This window comes from Coregonus clupeaformis, chromosome 24 (assembly GCF_020615455.1).
Source record: "Coregonus clupeaformis isolate EN_2021a chromosome 24, ASM2061545v1, whole genome shotgun sequence".
Lineage (NCBI taxonomy): Eukaryota > Metazoa > Chordata > Actinopteri > Salmoniformes > Salmonidae > Coregonus > Coregonus clupeaformis.
In genome coordinates, this window is record NC_059215.1 from 2,983,595 (window position 1) to 3,002,122 (window position 18,528).

The 18,528-nt window shown below is 42.7% G+C and overlaps 1 pseudogene; it reads right to left on the minus strand.

The window, feature by feature from the left end:
* Positions 1–1,097: 1,097 nt before the first annotated feature.
* LOC121537742 lies at positions 1,098–3,718 on the minus strand (annotated as a pseudogene).
* Between the last annotated feature and the right edge of the window lie 14,810 nt (positions 3,719–18,528).

The window sequence follows — 18,528 nt, forward strand, 5'->3', positions numbered from 1 at the left end:
TGTCTCGACCCCCAGAAGAACCAAAAGAGTGTCTGTTCAGGAAAGCACTGAGAGTCCACCGAGACAAGGCCTATTTCAGGGGACCCAGCCCCAGCGACAGATGACCAGCCACCAGATATAGGAATTAATTCGCTGCAAGCACCGGTTTTTGGTGCATCATTGGCTGTAAGTGATAACAACGAAAGTGATCACCGCAGAGTTAAAGTAAGTGTTCTACCTACGAACAACATAGTTATTGTAGTAACTTGACAAGGAATGCCCACATGCATTTCAATAGTACTTTCCTTCACTTTCAACCTAAGAAATAAGGTGTACAGCCATGTACAAACGGTACAAATACAGCAACACAATACAGTCCACTCAACATGTGGTAGAGTCGCATTATGCAGATCCGACTCTGGGTGATGACATCATTAAAGGGGAAAGATCACGGTCAATGCCAATAATAACCATGCACACATTAATAGTAATCATACTATACTGCAGGTAAGTACCATACATATTCAATGTAATTATTTATATAGTGTCCACACTATAACACTTCTCCCCCCTTCATTTCAATCCCCCTTGTAAGGAAAGAACATAACAAGTTAACCACATCAGTGTTTTCTTTTCTTTTCTTCACAACACTTTAGAACTTCTGCTAGTGTTACTGTAAATGTAAGCAAACAACAAAATGACAGTCCTTATTTATTTTCAACTAGGTCTGCTGTTCCAATCAAACACTAACACCACAAGTCTCTCAGTCTCAACTCTAGAGTTAGTCTTAAAGGAGGCTTGTGACTACACTGTGATCTGCACAGTACTCTTGGTGTGCCACGAGACAGAGGTACGGCGTGTCCCAGTGGAGCTGGGTCTGAGCACACAGTAGCGGGTTGGGTGTTTGTGAGAGAAAGTCCATCACCCTCTGCTGGAACCACTGAATGCCCCTGTTCCTCAGATACTGTTTCCTGTTGGGTTTCAACTTGTATACTACCAACCTCAGCTGTTCTGTCTGAAAACATGGTATTTTCTTTGTCATAGCGCAGGTGGATGTGGTCCTGGTGTCTGCTCATGACTCGACCATCAGTCTCTTCCTCGCGTGGTGGTCATCTCGCTCATTTTTGTTTCTCCTGCTTTCGTTCCACTCGTGCTTTGATGTCCGGATGCAGTAGATCCAGGTGAGCTTTTGGCTTCCTGCCCATCAACATCTCAGCTGGAGCCTGTCCTGTTGTTGTTTGTGGCGTGATGCAGTACTGGAACAAGAACCGAGAGAGCTTAGTTGTGATGGTTCCCCCAGTCATCCTTTTGAGCCCCACTTTCAGTGTCTGTGTGGTTTGAGGCCGGGTGAAACGGACATGGCGAATCCAGTTTCTCATGAATTCTTGGAACAAGTCACAGGTAAAGGTTGTTGCGTTGTCGGACACAAGAGAGTCAGGCAGGCCATGGTTTGCAAACACCTGCCGAAGCTTTTCGATGGTTGTGGTCGCTGTGATGTTGCTCATGATGTGAGCCTCCAGCCACTTGGAGTGTGCATCCACCATGACAAGGAACATGTGGCCCACGAAAGGGCCTGAAAAGTTTATGTACAGACTGGACCATGGGCGGTCAGGCCACTCCCACAGATGATGTGGTGCGGGCGGCGCCATCTTCTGGTTGATCTGGCATGATTTCACTTTGTTGTCTACGTCCTGATCCATGTTAGGCCACCAGATGTAAGATCTGGCTAAACTTTTCTTCCGGGAGGCACCCGGGTGAGCTTCATGGACCTCATCCATGACTTGTGCACGGCCAGGGGGCAGAACAACCACTCTGGACCCCAAGAGTGTGCAGCCATCCTGCACACTCAGCTCAGTTTTGTGCTTTGCATAAGGTCTCAGTCCATCATCCTCTATGACAGGAGGCCAACTCTGCATAAGGAATATTTTCACTTGGGCCAGGATAGGATACCAGTCTGTCCACTGTTTGATCTGTTTGGCATTCACAGGTGAATTTGACAATCTCTCCATTAGGAAAATTGTCTCGGGAGGCACCAAAGTTGTGGCGGGCATCTCTGGTAGCGGGAGACGGCTGAGCCCTTCTGCGTTTACATTGTCCTTCCCTGCTCTGTACACGATAGTGTACTGGTAAGCTGGCAGTGTGAGGGCCCAGCGCTGTATCCTTGCTGAAGCCATGGGAGGAATGCATCTTGATTCACTGAAAAGGCCCTCAGTGGATTGTGGTCAGTGCATATGGTGAAATGACGACCATAGATGACGACCATAGAGGTACTGATGAAAGCGTTTCACAGCAAAGACTATGGCCAGACCTTCCTTGTCTAACTGTGAATAACCCTTCTCAGCACTCGTCAGCGTGCGTGATGCGAATCCAATGGGTTTCTCTGACCCGTCCTCCATCTGATGAGAGAGTACTGCCCCGACGCTATAGGGCGAGGCATCACATGACAGGATGATCTCTTTGTCTTGGTCAAAATGAACCAGCAGTTGTGCTGATTGTAGTAGTGCTTTCACTTCCTTGAAAGCTTTCTCTTGTGCTGGCCCCCACTTCCATTTACAGTCTTTGTGGAGCAGCTGATAAAGTGAAGCCAACACTGTTGACAGCTCAGAGAGGAACTTACCATAGTAGTTCACCATGCCCAGGAACGACCTGAGTTCGGACACGTTCTTGGGGTTTGGAGCATCCTTGATTGCCCTGACTTTGTGCTCCACAGGACATAGACCCTGCGCTGTGATCTTGTGACCTAGGTATGTCACACTCTGTGCTTGGAATGTGCACTTGCTACGCTTCAGGCGCAGTCCTGCCTCAGATAATCTCTTTAACACCTGGTCCAGATGGTGAAGGTGCTCCTTCTCCGTCTCCCCTGTAACCAGGATGTCGTCCAGGTACTCTGGTACATGAGGGATCCCCTACAGCAGATTGTCCATTGTCCTCTGGAAAATGGCTGGACTGGACGGTTCTCCGAAAACCAAGCGGTTGTACCTGAACAAGCCTTTGTGCGTGTTGACTGTGACACACTCTTTTGAGTCCTCATCCAGGAGGAGCTGTTGGTAGGCGTGACTCATGTCAAGCTTTGAGAACGTCTTGCCTCCTGCAAGCATTGCGAACAGGTCCTCCACCCGCGGCAGTGGGTAAGCGTCCAGCTTAGAGGCCCTGTTGATGGTGAGTTTGTAGTCCCCACATATACGCACCATGCCATCACTTTTCAGAATGGGAACGATTGGAGCTGCCCAGCGGGAGAACTGAATGGGAGTAATGATGTTTGTTTCCTGCAGCCGCTCCAACTCATCCTCCACTTTCTTTTTCATGGCGTAAGGCACTGTCCCGGGCATGAAAAAGCAAGGCTCGGCCTGAGGATCCACAAACAGCTTAACTGCAGTGGCCTGCATTGTGCCCAGTTCATCTTTGAAAATCTCAGGGTACTTTTGAATGACATCCTCAGTCACTCATGTATGTTTTATCTCATCTCATCCCAGTTCAGTTGTATTTTGGTGAGCCAGTCACGCCCTAGTAAACTAGGCCCATTCCCTTTCACCACCAGGAGCCGTGCTCTCGCTTCCTGGCTGTTGTATGCAATGTCCACCTCTAGAGCCCCCAGCAATGGTATGGTCTCCCCGGTGTACGTACGCAGTCTGATCCCTGCTGGTGTGAGGGCGGAAGCCTGTTTTGAGCCCCACATTTGTTTGTAGGTCTCGTCACTGATGACAGAGGCAGAGGCCCCCGCATCAACCTCCATCCTCATCTGCTTTTCATCTACCTCCACTGTAGCATAGATAGGCTCTGCGTGCAGCTCACTCACATTAAATATGTTGTAGGAACAATGCTCTTCCTCCTCCTCTGTGCTCTCTAGGTGGTGCGCTGCTGACTGCGGCTTCGTTGCTGACTGTGGCTTCGTTGCTGTGAACTTGCCCTGCCCAGTCTGCCCACCCTCTGGCTTGCTCCTAGGACCCCTGCATTTTTTAGCTAAATGTCCCTTTTTGTTGCGATTGTGACAGACACTATCCTTGAACTTACAGTTGTTTGCATAATGTGTTCCCCCACATCTGAAACATTCCACTGCTTTTCCCCTTTTTCCTGCCGCCTCTTTTGTCACCTGATGCACTGCACAACTTCCGCTGTTGGCCTTTTGAATATTTCTAGCATTACTAGCGGCGATCTCCATCACTTGAAATAGTTCCAATGCTCTCTTGAAAGTCAGTGTGGCTTCCCCCAGCAAACAGCGCTGTAGGCTGTCCTCATTAATGCCACAGACTAATCTGTCACAGAGCATATCCTCTAACATAGCCCCAAACTCACAATGTTTAGAGAGTTCACGTAATTCAGCAACAAAGTTAGCAACAGACTGACCTGTTTTCCGAAAAATGGCGGCTGCTCTCCGTCACTCATTAAGCTAGCTAACTGACTACCTCCACTGTTTCTTAGCTAGATAGCACATCGCCCTGTACATGCTGATCAAGTTTCATCCTCGTCGCCAAAAAGATGTAGTAACTTGACAAGGTAGCCCACACGCATTTCAATATTACTTTCCTTCACTTTCAACCTAAGAAATAAAAGGTTTACAGCCATGTACAAACAGTACAAATACAGCAACACGATACATCCCACTCAACATGTGGTAGAGTCGCATTATAAAGATCCGACTCTGGGTGATGACATCATTAAAGGGGAAAGGTCACGGTCAATGCCAATAATAACCATGCACACATGAATAGTAATCATACTATACTGCAGGTAAGTACAATACATAGTCAATGTAATTATTTACAGTTGTGGTCAAACGTTTTGAGAATTACACAAATATTAATTTTCACAAAGTCTGCTGCCTCAGTTTTTATGATGGCAATTTGCATATGCTCCAGAATGTTATGAAGAGTGATCAGATGAATTGCAATTAATTGCAAAGTCCCTCTTTGCCATGAAAATGAACTTAATCCCAAAAAAACATTTCCACTGCATTTCAGCCCTGCCACAAAAGGACCAGCTGACATCATGTCAGTGATTCTCTCGTTAACACAGGTGAGACTGTTGACGAGGACAAGGCTGGAGATCACTCTGTCATGTTGATTGAGTTAGAATAACAGACTGGAAGCTTTAAAAGGAGGGTGGTGCTTGAAATCATTGTTCTTCCTCTGTTAACCATGGTTACCTGCAAGGAAACACATGCCGTCATCATTGCTTTGCACAAAAAGGGCTTCACAGGCAAGGATAATGCTGCTAGTAAGATTGCACCTAAATCAACCATTTATCGGATCATCAAGAACTTCAAGGAGAGAGGTTCAATTGTTGTGAAGAAGGCTTCAGGGTGCCCAAGAAAGTCCAGCAAGCGCCAGGACCGTCTCCTAAAGTTGATTCAGCTGTGGGATCGGGGCACCAACAGTGCAGAGCTTGCTCAGGAATGGCAGCAGGCAGGTGTGAGTGCATCTGCACGCACAGTGAGGCGAAGACTTTTGGAGGATGGCCTGGTGTCAAGAAGGGCAGCGAGGAAGCCACATCTCTCCAGGAAAAACATCAGGGACAGACTGATATTCTACAAAAGGTACAGGGATTGGACTGCTGAGGACTGGGGTAAAGTTATTTTCTCTGATGAATCTCCTTTCCGATTGTTTGGGGCATCCGTAAAAAAGTTTGTCCGGAGAAGACAAGGTGAGCGCTACCATCAGTCCTGGGTCATGCCAACACTAAAGCATCCTGAGACCATTCATTTGTGGGGTTGCTTCTCAGCCAAGGGAGTGGGCTCACTCACAATTTTGCCTAAGAACACAGCCATGAATAAAGAATGGTGCCAACACATCCTCAGAGAGCAACTTCTCCCAACCATCCAAGAACAGTTTGGTGACGAACAATGCCTTTTCCAGCATGATGGAGTACCTTGCCATAAGGCAAAAGTGATAACTAAGTGGCTCGGGGAACAACACATCGACATTTTGGGTCCATGGCCAGGAAACTCCCCAGACCTTAATCCCATTGAGAATTTGTGGTTAATCCTCAAGAGGCGGGTGGACAAACAAAAACCCCACAAATTCTGACAAACTCCAAGCATTGATTATGCAAGAATGGGCTGCCATCAGCATGCCAGGGCGGATTGCAGAGGTCTTGAAAAAGAAGGGTCAACACTGCAAATAATGACTCATTGCATAAACTTAATGTAATATTCAATAAAAGCCTTTGACACTTATGGGATGCTTGTAATTATACTTCAGTATACCATAGTAACATCTGACAAAAATATCTAAAAACACTGAAGCAGCAAACTTTGTGAAGATCAATACTTGTGTCCTTCTCAAAACGTTTGACCACGACTGTATATAGTGTCCACACTATAACAGTTATATACAGCTAACTTTTGTCAATGCAATAGGCCATGCAGCTACAGGTGAACTTTTGTTTGATTGTTTGTTTCTTTGTTTATTACGGTTAGGCTTATGTTTACGCATTGACTCCAAATTCTTAAGGTTAGGCATTATCTCCGAATGGTTAAGGTAAGGGTTAAGGTTTGGTATAGGCTTAACAAAAATATCAAAAACAACTTTCCATTAATGGATTTGAACATGCAACCTTTGGAATCAGAGGCAGATGCTTACGCCCATCCACAATGCCTTAGCAAAACCGAAACCTACTTGAAGGTAACAGCGCTCACTGTTGCTCCTAGTGGCCGGTTTCCACATCATCTCCCTCACACATGGATGGATGTCTAATATTGACTTCTATCACGGGTGACCTGCTTGTTTACAACTACTTCTGGTACAAAGTCATGGATACTTAGAGGTCCTTTGGAAAGAATTGGTATATGTCTTCAAGGTAATCGGCCCAGAGAAATATCAAAGTATTTGATGCAAGAACTGCGAATACCATGTACGCCTCACAAAATACTTCATCCAACATCAAGGGCCCATGTCCAGTTTGACATTGCACAGAAAGTCAGCAGGACCATTGGAGAGCAGACAGACCTCATGCAGCGATTTGATAAAGACTGTGAGCTGAAGTCAGTCTGGAAAGCACTCAATCTCAAGTAGATCTGAGGACATCAACCATATAGTAAGTGTGCTTCTTAATCAGAAGGCGTTTGCTTTGACCAATGGTAGGTTCTACCCAAGCTTCCAGAACTTGCAAATAAACCTGTTGCACAAATTGGACTATGAGGACCTAGTGTTGTGGATCAGCAACCACAAACGGAACATAATCCGTGAGAATAACAAATTGTCTGCTCGTTTGACACGCAGACAGAGGCACAAACGTTGCCAATTGATTTCAGCTGTAGTGCTGAGACCCTAGAATGGAAATTATCTGAAATGTCACAGAGAAGTAATGTAAGAGCTCTCGAGTGGCGCAGTGGTCTAAGGCACTGCATCTCAGTGCTTGAGGCGTCACTACAGACCCCCTGGTTCGATTCCAGGCTGTATCACAACCGGCCGTCATTGGGAGTCCCATAGGGTGGCGCACAATTGGCCTAGCGTCGTCCGGGTTTGGCCGGTGTAGGCCATCATTGTAAATAAGAATTTGTTCTTAACTGACTTGCCTAGTTAAATAAAGGTTTAAAAAAAAGGAGAGGAAATAAGACATAGTACTGTAACCAATGACAATGTAGACTCACAAAATGTGTATTTACTTTTATAACGTTACATTCTTTGTTGCATTTATTTGTGTAATTATTTTAACTGAAAATATTCTATGTACCTTTTCTTACCATTTACTTGTGTAATTACTTTTATTTACAATGTTATGTACTGTTAACATTCTTCCTGTTGTTGCTGTCTGAAACTTTATATGGGAATGCGTTTTATGGGCTGTGATGTGTACACGATGCAAGAGCAGTAACAACTTCTATAGCCTTTTCACAATTCTCTGGGCCAACACTGGGGGGAAAGCCCACACTTTTTTCAACTTTGAAAGTAGTGTAAAGTTTATAGTAGTATACTTTGTTACTTATTTCATCCAAATAAGCCAACTACAAGTTAATTTACAATAAAGTCATTGATGTTTCCAAATCTAGAATATTGATTAAAGTCAAGTGAAGGAGAAAAGTGAAAGATAAAAAAATGCTCTGGGTGACAGGTCACATCTTGGCCCACAAATCTTTAAGATAAATTATTTATTTACAGTGTGTGTATGGCATACATTCTACTATTCCATACAGCTCAATATTAAAATACAATAATAATATCCTGGTCAACAGAAGTATTTTGAAGTGTTAAGCAGATGAGACAATACCCACAGTATTAATCAACACAGCATGTAAAAGTCCTCATGTATACACAGTCATGTTTGCAAAAGCCCCAAGTTGTCCCAACACTGAATCATCATCATATTCATCATCACTCAAGTGTTCATCATCCCCAGAAACCTCAGTGATGATAGACAGTAGGGCTATTGCATGTCTCATGTCGGTAATGGGCAGAGCAGAAAAAAATGTCCTCAATTCAGAAAAGTAAGGGAATTGTGCTCAGAATGTTGTCGATGATTTTGTCAGGGTTACCCTCATTGGCTGATGCGCAATAAACAGAGACGCTACCATGAACACCTGTGTGCACCATCTCAAGTACAAGGTCATGTCATTTCTCTCTCAGGTATTGTCTATGCTCTTCACTCTTCATTGTTGTCCTGATTGCCTCTCCAAAATCCTTGAAATGCCCTCACATACGTCCTTGCAGTTGCATGAGGTAGCACAATTGTCACAGCAGTCATGTTTGGGTGATATTGGTTGCATGACCTCATCAAAGAGCTGTAACAGTTTCACCCGGCAGCAGCTGGTGCTGTTTGACACATACAGTCTCATCTAATCTGAAATTCCAACTTGCTGTCTTCCATGGTACAGGATAAGTGAATGTGAGCTTGTGCCGTCCCTCCCCGCTCTTCCATGTGCCTGGATGTAGGACTCAAGGTCTTGAGGTGGTCCATAGTTGACTACATGATGGACACCCTTAATTTATTTTATTTAACCTTTATTTAACCAGGTAAGCCAGTTGAGAACAAGTTCTCATTTACAACTGCGACCTGGCCAAGATAAAGCAAAGCAGTGCGATAAAAACAACAACACAGAGTTACATATGGGGTAAACAAAACATAAAGTCAAAAATACAACAGAAAATATATATACAGTGTGTGCGAATGTAGTAAGTTATGGAGGTAAGGCAATAAATAGGCCATAGTGCAAAATAGTTACAATTTCGTATAACACTGGAATGATAGATGTGCAAAAGATGATGTGCAAATAGAGATACTGGGGTGCAAATTAGCAAAATAAATAACAATGTGGGGATGAGGTAGTTGGGTGGGCTAATTTCAGAAAGGCTGTGTACAGGGGCAGTGATCGGTAAGCTGCTCTGACAACTGACGCTTAAAGTTAGTGAGGGAGATAAGAGTCTCCAGCTTCAGAGATTTTTGCAGTTCGTTCCAGTCATTGGCAGCAGAGAACTAGAAGGAATGGCGGCCAAAGGAGGTGTTGGCTTTGGGGATGACCAGTGAGATATACCTGCTGGAGCGCAGACTATGGGTGGGTGTTGCTATGGTGACCAGTGAGCTAAGATAAGACAGGGATTTGCCTAGCAGTGATTTATAGATGACCTGGAGCCAGTGGATTTGGCGACGAATATGTAGTGATGGCCAGCCAACAAGAGTGTACAGGTCACAATGGTGGGTAGTATATGGGGCTATATCTGTTCTTAGTTCTGAATTTTTTGAATGGGGCATGCTTATTTAAGATCGAGAGGAAAGCACTTTTAAAGAACAACCAGGCATCCTCTACTGACGGAATGAGGTCAATATCCATCCAGGATACCCGGGCCAGGTCAATTAGAAAGGCCTGCTCGCTAAAGTGTTTTAGGGAGCGTTTGACAGTGATGAGGGGTGGTCGTTTGATCGCGGACCCATTACGGACGCAGGCAATAAGGCAGTGATCGCTGAGATCCTGGTTGAAGACAACGGAGGTGTATTTAGAGGGTAAATTTGTCAGGATGATATCTATGAGGGTGCCCATATTTACAGATTTAGGGTTGTACCTGGTAGGTTTGTTGATAATTTGTGTGAGATTGAGGGCATCTAGTTTAGATTGTAGGTTGGCCGGGGTGTTAAGCATATCCCAGTTTAGCTCACCAAGCAGTACGAACTCTGAGGATAGATGGGGGGCAATCAGTTCACATATGGTCACTTAAAGTCTACCCCCATTCCCAGTGCTGAAGTAGCCATCACAACTCTGAGATAAGATTACTCATCTTTCAAGGCTGCGATGATGTGCAGTTTTATGTGCTCAGGTGTCTGAGTGGTACATGTCGAAAAAACTGTTTTCCAGTGTGTCCTCCGCTCCTGCTGGATGCACAGATTTCTCCCCAAGGAAATACTGAAAAACCTGGTTATACAACAAAGAACAGTCTTCAATTATCTTACAGTATACTGTATGACAGTCCCTGGGGTCTCAGGCCCCTTTGACTCCAACTCTGTGAGCAACCATGAAAACATCTCTCACCTTCTTCACTGCCAGTCTGATGTTGTCCCTGTCAGGACTTTTCACCACCTCAACACATTGCTGCATGCCCCAGTGCTTCATTATGCTCTTCCTTGTAGCCTTGGAAGCTGTAGCTGTGATGGCTAATACAGGGACTGGAACTGGTAGGCGTGACTGCAGCTCGCCAACCATTCCACACATTTTACATTTACATTTTTAGTCATTTAGCAGACGCTCTTATCCAGAGCGACTTACAGTTAGGGAGTGCATACATTATTCTTTTTTTTGTTATATATATATATTTATTTATTTATTTTTACTGGCCCCCCGTGGGAATCGAACCCACAACCCTGGCGTTGCAAACGCCATGCTCAACCAACTGAGCTACATCCCTGCCGGCCATTCCCTCCCCTATCCTGGACGACGCTGGGCCAATTGTGCGCCGCCCCATGGGTCTCCCGGTCGCGGCCGGCAAAGACTGGATTCGAACCAGGATGTCTAGTGGCACAGCTAACACTGCAATACAGTGCCTTAGACCACTGCGCCACTCGGGAGAAGAAGCAGCCTCCTTCCCCTGTGTCTTCCCCCATTTATAGGAAATGGGATAAAAACATGAAAATCTGCATTAGTTGGCATAATAAAGGACTAAATAATACTGGTTCAATGACAACATTGTCATGGTGAAGATAGAGCGTGGCCTTTGTGTTAATTTAAAGGAGTGTCATTTTAAGAGAAGGTCCAACATAATTTTTTAAAAGTGATATATACTAAAATGCACAAACACAACTGATCAAAGAATTAGCAGGTTTCACGCATCAGACACTCATTTTACAAGTAAAATAATACCAGGGCATATCAAATCATATAAGGGCAATTAACATGTGCACACATACAGTGCCTTCAGAAAGTATTCACACCCTTAGATTTTTTCCACATTCTGTTGTGTTACAAAGTGGGATTAAAATGGATATAATTGTCATTTTTATCAACGATCTACACAAAATACTCTGTAATGTCAAAGTGGAAGAAAAAAATTAAACACTAATATCTCTTGATTAGATAAGTATTCAACCCCCTGAGTCAATACATGTTAGAATCACCTTTGGCAGCAATTACAGCTGTGAGTCTTTCTGGGTAAGTCTCTAAGAGCTTTCCACACCTGGATTGTGCAACATTTGCCCATTATTCTTTTCAAAATTCTTCAAGCTCTGTCAAATTGGTTCTTGATCATTGCTAGACAACCATTTTCAGGTCTTGCCATAGATTTTCAAGCAGATTTAAGTCAAAACTGTAACTCGGCCACTCAGGAACATTCACTGTCTTCTTGGTATGCAACTCCAGTTTAGATTTGGCCTTGTGTTTTAGGTTATTGTCTTGCTGAAAGGTGAATTCATCTCCCCGTTTCTGGTGGAAAGCAGGCTGAACCAAGTTTTTCTCTAGGATTTTGCCTGTGCTTTGCTCCATTCCATTTATTTTTTATCCTGAACAACTCCCCAGTCTAGTAACGATTACAAGCATATCCATAACATGATGCAGCCACCACTATGCTTGAAAATATGTTGAGTGGTACTCAATTATGTGTTGTACTGGATTTGCCCCAAACATAACACTTTGTATTCAGGACAAAAAGTGAATTGTTTGCCACATTTTTTGCAGTTACTTGTTGCAAACAGGATGCGTGTTTTAGAATATTTTATTCTGTACAGGCATCCTTTTCACTCTGTCAATTAGGCTAGTATTGTGGAGTAACTAAAATGTTGTTGATCCATCCTCAGTGTTCTCCCATTACAGCCATTAAACTCTGTAACTGTTTTAAAGTCACCATTGGCCTCATGGTGAAATCCCTGAGCAGTTTCCTTCTTTTACGGCAACTGAGTTAGGAAGGACGCCTCTATCTTTGTAGTGCCTGGGTGTATTGGTACATCATATAAAGTGTAATTAATAACTTCACCATGCTCAAATGTCTATTCAATGTCTTTTTTAAACTTTTTTTTTACCCCATTTACCAATAATAATAATAATAATAATAATATGCCATTTAGCAGACACTTTTATCCAAAGTGACTTAGAGTCATGTGTGCATACATTTTTACGTATGGGTGGTCCCGGGGATCAAACCCACTACCCTGGCGTTACAAGCGCCATGCTCTATCAATTGAGCTACAGAGGCCCACCAATAGGTGCCCTTCTTTGCGAAGCATTGGAAAACCTCCCTGGTCTTTGTGGTTGAATCTGTGTTTGAAAATCACGGCTCGACTGAGGGACCTTACAGATAATTTTATGTGTGGGGTACAGAGATGAGGTAGTCATTCAAAAATCATGTTAAACACTATTATTGTAAACTATAAAAACAAAGAGCGTCGCACACTCGATATGTATAACCTCCCAGTAATTTATTGGGTAAAAAAACATCAACGTTTCGCCATCATTGTGCCTTCTTCAGGGTAATGTCATGAATGCTTGAACCTGGTTATGTAGACAAACAGTGCAATTAGTGCAACCAATGACAATAGTGAGGGTGTGTTGTAATTGCTAGGTTGATCAGAATGAATTGAGCGAAACTGTTAAAAGACAATAGCCCACAGCATATTGAATATATTATGCCATCGTTATTATTAGCATTAGCATAACATTAGCATCAATATATATAATTGTTTCACTTAATTTCACCTATATATTTAAATATTTCTATTTTTTTTGTTACATGTAATCTTTTGGTTCAACCATAATACATAATAAGCATCATCAACAGGGGGAACATATTGGGTGTACGCTGATAAACTGTAGAAAGAATACATTAATTTACAAGACCTGTTCACAGAAAATATAATTGGTCATAAGAAGGGCCTGAGATCAAAGTCAACATTCAGACCACTAGGGGTCAATGTTTTTAAATAGGATATCCAGTAGGCCTCCCTCTGTAGTAGTAGGATCATCCCACACACTGGAGGCTTGCAGGCACTGCAACACTTCCTTCAGCAGAGAGACCCTACCCTTGCTCCATCCAATGATTGCATCTTGCAACTCGCTGAACTGGTATTATCCAATAACTACTTAATCTTTGAGTCAGACTTTTTCCTTCAAATTCGGGGTGTAGCCATGGGCTCCCCTTTTGCCCCCAACTATGCGAACCTGTATGTGGGACATTTTGAGGAAGCACTCATTTACAAAACAGAGACACACCCCCTACTTTCTAAAATCCTCCTATGGAAGAGATACATAGATGATGTCTTTGTGCTCTGGGAAGGAAGTCAGCAGGAACTACATGAATTCCAAACACTGTTAAACGAGAGCTCTGAATATCTCAAATTCACCATGCAGACTGATGAGAGAAAAATAAACTACCTGGACTTATGGATAATCAAAGAGAATGATGCATTACACACAGACTTATACACAAAGCCCACGGACCGAAATAGTCTACCATATAGCCAGTTATGCAGGGTTAAACGAATCTGTGGCCACCAGTCAGATTTTGACAGCAATGCTAAGAAAATGACAGATAAATTCAAAATGAGAGGCTACAAGGACAAAACTCAATGCTGCAATGATGAAAAAATCTCAAAAACCAAGAGAGGAATTGCTAAAAACTCAACCAAAGAAGAAAAACGACGCAACAGTACACCAAGTGTTCGGAGAAAATGAAAGCAATCCTGAAAAAGCACTGGCATATTCTGCAATCAGACAAAAATAATTGCACACCTCTTCAAGGAGCCCCCCTGGAGGTCTATAAGTGTGGTCGCAATATTGGGGATATCTTGGTGAGATCTGACCTGCCCCCTGAGCCAACTCAGACACTCTTGACACCCATTCCAAATGGGAACTACAAATGTTGCTCATGCGCACAGTGCAATAGCACTACAAAAACATCCTTCTTCAGACACCTCATCTCATGAAAGAGAAAGGGAGTAATCTATCTCATCACCTGTACATGTGGGAAAGCCTACGTAGGACAAACGAAAAGACAATTAAAACAACGCATAGCTGAACACCGAAGCTTAATCAGGTGTAAGAACACTGACTATCCAGTAGCAGCTCACTTTGTTGAAGCTAACCATCCCATCTCCTCCCTCAAATATACAGGCAATGAGCATGTTGCTCTACCATGGAGAGGAGGTAACATTGAGATCCTACTACAGAGGATGCTTATTATGCATTATGGTTGAACCAAAAGATTACATGTAACAAAAAAATTGGAAATATTTAAATATATAGGTGAAATTAAATGAAACAATAATGTGTGTTGATGCTAATGCTAATAATAACAATGGCATAATATATTCAATATGCTGTAGGCTATTGTCTTTTAACAATTTCGCTCAATTCATTCTGATCAACCTAGCAATTACGACACACCCCTCACTATTGTCATTGGTTGCACTAATTGCACTGTTTGTCTCCATAACCTGGTTCAAGCATTCATCAAATCAAATCAAATCAAATCAAATTTTATTGGTCACATGCGCCGAATACAACAGGTGCAGACATTGCAGTGAAATGCTTACTTACAGCCCTTAACCAACAGTGCATTTATTTTAAACAAAAAAAGTAAGAATAAAACAACAACAAAGCACAGTGATGCTGAAACATTGATGGTTTTTTAACCAATAAATGACTGGGAGGTTCTACATATGGAGTGTGCGACTCTCTTTGTTTTTATAGTTTACAGTTTATTCACCGTTAGTCAGCACCCCTACACTAAATAATTGTATCTTGGTGTGCGCCAGCTCATGCTTTTTATTAAACACTATTACTCCACACAGAATGAGTTCATTAAATCCAAATCACATTCTATTGGTCACATACACGTGTTTAGCAGATGTTATTGCGGATGTAGCGAAATGCTTGTGTTTCTAGCTCTGACAGTGCAGTAATACCTAACAAGTAATATCTATTTAATACTTATTATGTGGCTTGTTAAGCACATTTTTACCCCTGAACTTATTTAGGCTTGGCATAACAAAGGGGTTGAATACTTACTGACTGAAGACATTTCAGCTTTTCATTTTTAATTAATTGGTAAACATTTCTAAAAACATAATTCCACTTTGACATTATGGGGTATTGTGAACTAACACTGGGACTTGACTATTTACCCCCTTACTAATGTAGCTCTGACTAGGCTGATAGCTACTTTATTGAAGAAAAATGTACTTACTATGACTGTGATATGTGGTTGTCCCACCTAGCTATCTTAAGATGAATGCACCAGAGGAGGCTGGTGGGAGGAGCTATAGGAGAACGGGATCATTGTAATGGCTGGAATGGAATCAATGGAACGGAACCAAACACATTGTTTCCATGTGGTTGGTACCATTCCATTAATTCCATTCCAGCCATTACAATGAGCCTGTCCTCCTATAGCTCCTCCTACCAGCCTCCTCTACAATGCACTAACTGTAAGTCGCTCTGGATAAGAGCATCTGCTAAATGACTAAAATGTCAAATGGAAATGTAGCCCATTGACACAAAATCACAATTTAATCTATTTTAAATTCAGGCTGTAACACAACAAAATGTGAAAAAAGTAAAGGGGTGTGAATACTTTCTGAAGGCACTGTATACGGCGACTCCAGGGCAGACAGCCGGGATGGTGGACTGTACACTGGAACATCCCAATGCAAATGCAGTGAGCCAGCAGATGTATTGGACTAGCAATGAATCAAAGCTTACTTATTAATAATAAGGAGGTGACTTAAGAGTCCAATCCTGGAGGCACAAGTTATATACCGCAAGTTGTAGAGCTAGGGAAAGAGTGTCCAGGGTTCAGCCTCCGTGCTGTCTCATTAATCCTCATTGATGCTTGTGACTTGGAATGCTTGGTGTTGCCAATCCATTCCATAATGGATTTGGAGCAGAGGAGGCTGGTGGGAGGAGCTATAGGAGGATGGCTCATTGTAATGGCTGTAATGTAATAAATGAAACGGAGTCAAACATGGTTTCCATATGTTCCTATAGCTCCTCCCACCAGCCTCCTCTGATTTGGAGTAAAATCTAGGTGCGCCCCCTAATGTAATTGCAAGAGGCTGAACATATAAAATTATACGGCATATAAAGGTTAAATAAATATAAAAATATATAATATACAGGGGAACCTTTGACTGAAAATAAATGACAGTTTTCACCATCTCAGACCACTTGTTTTCCTTAGAGCCGATTAGATTACAATAGACACAACATCAAAAAACTTGTAACTTGTAATTTTGTCAGTCATGACTATACAGCACTGAATGAATTTGACTTGGAAAGTTGTCAATTAATCAGCTACCATTCATCATAAATATTCATAGTTTATATTTTTTCCTATTGTATCTCTGTGTTTAAAGGTCTATATTTCCTAGATGCATTAAGATATCCTAATGCTGTTTATTTGTGTATATACAGTGGGGGAAAAAAGTATTTAGTCAGCCACCAGTTGTGCAAGTTCTCCCACTTAAAAAGATGAGAGAGGCCTGTAATTTTAATCATAGGTACACGTCAACTATGACAGACAAAATGAGAAAAAATTATCCAGAAAATCACATTGTAGGATTTTTTATGAATTTATTTGCAAATTATGGTGGAAAATAAGTATTTGGTCAATAACAAAAGTTTCTCAATACTTTGTTATATACCCTTTGTTGGCAATGACACAGGTCAAACATTTTCTGTAAGTCTTTACAAGGTTTTCACACACTGTTGCTGGTATTTTGGCCCTATTCCTCCATGCAGATCTCCTCTAGAGCAGTGATGTTTTGGGGCTGTCGCTGGGCAACACAGACTTTCAACTCCCTCCAAAGATTTTCTATGGGGTTGAGATCTGGAGACTGGCTAGGCCACTCCAGGACCTTGAAATGCTTCTTACGAAGCCACTCCTTCGTTGCCCGGGCGGTGTGTTTGGGATCATTGTCATGCTGAAAGACCCAGCCACGTTTCATCTTCAATGCCCTTGCTGATGGAAGGAGGTTTTCACTCAAAATCTCACAATACATGGCCCCATTCATTCTTTCCTTTACACGGATCAGTCGTCCTGGTCCCTTTGCAGAAAAACAGCCCCAAAGCATGATGTTTCCACCCCCATGCTTCACAGTAAGTATGGTGTTCTTTGGATGCAACTCAGCATTCTTTGTCCTCCAAACACGACGAGTTGAGTTTTTACCAAAAAGTTATATTTTGGTTTCATCTGACCATATGACATTCTCCCAATCCTCTTCTGGATCATCCAAATGCACTCTAGCAAACTTCAGACGGGCCTGGACATGTACTGGCTTAAGCAGGGGGACACGTCTGGCACTGCAGGATTTGAGTCCCTGGCGGCGTAGTGTGTTACTGATGGTAGGCTTTGTTACTTTGGTCCCAGCTCTCTGCAGGTCATTCACTAGGTCCCCCGTGTGGTTCTGGGATTTTTGCTCACCGTTCTTGTGATCATTTTGACCCCACGGGGTGAGATCTTGCGTGGAGCCCCAGATCAAGGGGAGATTATCAGTGGTCTTGTATGTCTTCCATTTCCTAATAATTGCTCCCACAGTTGATTTCTTCAAACCAAGCTGCTTACCTATTGCAGATTCAGTCTTCCCAGCCTGGTGCAGGTCTACAATTTTGTTTCTGGTGTCCTTTGACAGCTCTTTGGTCTTGGCCATAGTGGAGTTTGGAGTGTGACTGTTTGAGGTTGTGGACAGGTGTCTTTTATACAGATAAGTTCAAACAGGTGCCATTAATACAGGTAACGAGTGGAGGACAGAGGAGCCTCTTAAAGAAGAAGTTACAGGTCTGTGAGAGCCAGAAATCTTGCTTGTTTGTAGGTGACCAAATACTTATTTTCCACCATAATTTGCAAATAAATTCATTAAAAATCCTACAATGTGCTTTTCTGGAAAAAAAATTCTAATTTGTCTGTCATAGTTGACGTGTACCTATGATGAAAATTACAGGCCTCTCTCATCTTTTTAAGTGGGAGAACTTGCACAATTGGTGGCTGACTAAATACTTTTTTTCCCCACTGTAGTGAAGACAATTGACTACTTGTATTCCAAATTGTAGCAATATCAGAGCTTGCTATATTGGGTTACATGAGCTTTTGTGGCCCACCCCCCTTTAAGCCAGGCAATGAGGACATCCAACTTGTAAAATTAATT